Source organism: Cucurbita pepo, chromosome LG20, assembly GCF_002806865.2.
Source record: "Cucurbita pepo subsp. pepo cultivar mu-cu-16 chromosome LG20, ASM280686v2, whole genome shotgun sequence".
Taxonomy (NCBI): domain Eukaryota; kingdom Viridiplantae; phylum Streptophyta; class Magnoliopsida; order Cucurbitales; family Cucurbitaceae; genus Cucurbita; species Cucurbita pepo.
Window position 1 is genome coordinate 5,539,462 of NC_036657.1, and position 4,504 is coordinate 5,543,965.

The following is a 4,504-nucleotide window of genomic DNA, read 5'->3' on the forward strand; positions in this document are numbered from 1 at the left end:
AAAAAAAAAAAAAATTACCAAGTAACATATTATTTAAATTAGATTTAAATGTCATAAGATATTCTAATATATACTTAACTAATTTGAATCATAAATATAGTTATTTAACGGATTTCAAATACATAATTATTTTAATATTTAATGTATCAAATATAATAAATATATTTTTTCCTTTTATGTTTAATATATCTAAGGTATTATATATTAATTTGAACCCTTCATTTTTTCTTTCAATTAAATTACTCTTTTACTATTACTATGAGTTTGTGGTGATGTCTTTTGGTCTCACCAATGCCAAATTCCTTTTTCGTTAGGGCATTACAATATACCTTTTATTCGCACAACAAAATAATTTGAATTGACTTTGAATTTATTTAGAATTAAATAAAACTAAGGATTATACAAAGCAGAAATGTAAAGAAAGTTTTGGCACGTCTTTAATCTATTTACTCCAACTATTTTAGCGATTGAATCTACTCCACAAAGTCTTTCTATGATTCAAACACAAAGTTTAAGCTTGGGAGTGCATTTGGTAAGAAAATCCTATTAAAAAAAAAAAAAATTACCAAGTAACATATTATTTAAATTAGATTTAAATGTCATAAGATATTCTAATATATACTTAACTAATTTGAATCATAAATATAGTTATTTAACGGATTTCAAATACATAATTATTTTAATATTTAATGTATCAAATATAATAAATATATTTTTTCCTTTTATGTTTAATATATCTAAGGTATTATATATTAATTTGAACCCTTCATTTTTTCTTTCAATTAAATTACTCTTTTACTATTACTATGAGTTTGTGGTGATGTCTTTTGGTCTCACCAATGCCCCAGCGGTATTTATGGAACTAATGAACCGAGTATTTAAGGAGTGCCTAGACTCGTTTGTGATCGTGTTCATAAACGATATCCTGATATACTCGAAAACGGACCTAGAACACCAAGAACACCTTCGCAAAGCCTTAACTATCCTAAGAGAGAACAAGCTGTATGCCAAATTCACCAAGTGTGAATTTTGGCTATGATGGGTTTCGTTTCTGGGGCACGTAGTGTCTAAAGACGGAATCTTCGTAGATCCCAATAAGATAGAAGCGGTCACGAAATGGAAACGCCCAACAACGGTCACCGAGATATGAAGTTTCTTGGGATTGGCGGGTTACTATCGAAGGTTTGTTTAGAACTTCGTTAGAATAGCCACGCCTCTCACCCAATTAACAAAAAAAGGTGTACCTTTTGTTTGGGACGATACTTGTGAGGCCAGCTTTTAAGAACTAAAACAACGACTAGTATCCGCCCCAGTGCTCACAGTTCCAGAAAGTTCTGTGGGATACGCGATTTACAGTGACACGTCCAAAAAGGGATTAGGTTGTGTACTGATGCAACATGGCAAGGTTGTTGCGTATGCGTCATGCCAACTAAAAGATTACGAGAAAAACTATCCTACACATGATTTGGAGCTGGCAGCAGTAGTGTTCGCGTTAAAAATTTGGCGACACTACCTGTATGGCGAAAAGACCCAGATCTACACGGACCACAAAAGCCTAAAATATTTGTTCACCCAAAAAGAATTGAACATTAGGCAACGTAGATGGTTAGAGCTGGTAAAAGATTACGACATAGTCGCTGATGCACTGAGTCGAAAAGCAGTACACTCGTCGGCCCTCATCACCAGGGAGCCACGAGTGCGAACTGATTTCGAACAGGCTGATATCGCGGTAGTAACCAAAGAAGTTGCCGCCCAAATAGCCAGACTGACAGTGCGCCCCACGCTCAGACAAAGGATCATAGACTCACAACGTGGGGATCCAAGCCTAAGTAAAATCCTAGACCAATTGGAAGTTGGCCCAGTGAACGGATTCACTAAATCAACAGATGACAGATTATTATACCAAGGGCGTTTATGTGTCCCACCCATGAGCGAAATAAAGAATGAAATCCTAACGGAGGCACACAACTCAACCTTCTCGATACATCCAGGTGGAACAAAGATGTATCAAGACTTGAAACAACACTTCTGGTGGCGAAGTATGAAGAAGGATATTGCGGAGTACGTGAGTAAGTGTCTAGTGTGTCAACAAGTAAAAGCCCCTAGGCAGAAAACCGCCGGGCTACTACAACCTCTAAGTACACCGGAATGGAAATGGGAAAACATTGCCATGGATTTCATAGTAGGCTTACCCAAAACATTAAAGGGCTATACGGTAATCTGGGTGGTCGTGGACCGCCTGACAAAGTCGGCTCACTTCCTATCGGGTAAGGCAACATATACAGTAGACAATTGGGCACAACTGTATGTTAAAGAAATTGTGAGGTTGCATGGAGTACCAGTGTCAATTGTGTCGAATCGGGACCCGCGTTTTACGTCGGCCTTTTGGCGCGGACTCCAAAAAGTGATGGGTACCCGCCTCGACTTTAGCACCGCCTTCCACCCACAAACGGATGGCCAAACAGAACGATTAAACCAAATTCTGGAAGACATGCTTAAGGCCTGCGTTATGGATTTCACAGGGAGTTAGGACACCAAACTGCACTTAATGGAATTCTCTTACAATAACAGCTTCCAAGCAACTATCGGGATGGCACCCTTTGAAGCGTTGTATGGAAAATGATGTAGATCCGCATTGTGCAAGGACGAAGTAGGAGAACGAGAACTGATAGGACCCGAGCTGGTCCGTGTCACCAACGAGGCAATCCAGAAAATCCGAGTAAGAATGCGTACCGCGCAGAGTAGGCAAAAAAGCTACGCCGACGTTAGGCGTTGGAATTTAGAGTTCGAAGAGGGGGACCCAGTGTTCCTAAAAGCAGCCCCCATGAAAGGTATTCTAAGATTCGGACGCAAGGGGAAGCTTAGCCCCCGATTCATTGGACCGTTCGAAATTTTAGAAAGAGTAGGTCCGGTAGCTTACAAACTAGCTTTACCACCTTCACTTTCAAGCGTACACGATGTATTTCATGTGTCCATGTTAAGGAAATATATTCCAGACCCGACGCACGTAATAGACTAAAAACCAATTAAAATTGAGGAAAATTTAAGTTTCCAGGAGAAATCGATTAAAATTCTAGCCCGAGAGGTGAAAGCCTTACGTAATAGAAGTATAGGTTTCGTTAAGGTATTGTGGCGTAACCACCAAGTCGAGGAAGCTACGTCGGAACGAGAGGAGGAAATAAAGGAAAAATATCCCGAGTTGATCCACGAGTTCGAGGCTTTTGAGGACGAAAGTCCCTTTTAGGGGTAGGTAATGTAACGGAACCGAAAAAAAAAAGATGGTCGTCGGCAGAGCCAAAAACTCCGGCGAACGCCGGAGTTTTCGCTCACACACGACCCACAAAGGGCGGCCGAGGGCTGGGATGGAACAAATCGCGTCCCCAACCTTCAGCCACCCTCAAAGAACCTGCAAAGAAACGAAAACGGTAAGGAAAAAGGAGAGAGAACAGAAAACTGACGAAACTCCGGCGAAGCCGAACCGTACGAATCGACGTCAAAAACCCCCATTTCACACCACAAAAGTAATCCCAGAATTCTTTACACACATCAGGAGTAGGTTTTACACGAATCCCGTACGCTGAACACCGTCGGCAAGGAAGACGGAACGGCGGACTTTCGAGCTTCTAAAGATCCGGGAGTGTGAGGCCCTTACCAACGAAATCTGTACCAAAAACGGGGTTAGGGTGAAGGATAAGCTCGAGAATGGGGGAAAAAAGAGGGAAAAAAGACGTCGGGACGACGTTGTCGAAGAGAGAGAGAGACCGCCGGAAAATCGCGCAGGCAGTCGGGCGAAGAGGACGAAGTCCGACCCGCGATCTGGATCTGGAAACCCAAACCGAACCCCGTACCTTCGGTCAGCCCAAAACTCACATTACCCGCAACCCAAACACCCGGCCTTCAACCGCGAGCCAGCCCATCAACCCGCGGCCCGCACCCGCGAGCAGGCCCATCACCGCGCGACCCGTCACCTGCGTTCGGTCTGAGACCCGCGAGCGGCTCGTTAACCCGCGCCTCGACCCGAGATGCCTCCACACGCGTCGCTCTTGGATTGTGCCACGTGTCACGCCTGCAGTGCAGCTCCTCTCGGCTCAGGCGGCTTCATCGGCTCAGCGGCTCCGGCGGCTTATTCGGCACTGGAAACCTGTTTCCAGTCCGTTTGACACCGTTCTGACCCTCCTGGACCTGGTTTCGGCCCTGTTTAAGGTAACAGAGAACATTTTAAGATCGTATTTCACAAATTCCAGTTGGGAATTTATTCTTATTTGTGAAATACTAACGGAAGTGACTCATGAACCAATAGGAACCAACCACCAACGGAAGCGTAGAACGTCCACAAGGAGCTAGGAGCTTACGTTATATTCTAGGGAGTACTTCGGCTAAGGCCTACCAAGTAAGTGGCTCACCCGTTGTAGGTTACGCGTTAATTGCTGTATGTTGGCACGTGCCCGTGGTTATGCACGTGCCATTAAATTGTATGCTAGCTTAATGTGCTTAAGTACGAAAT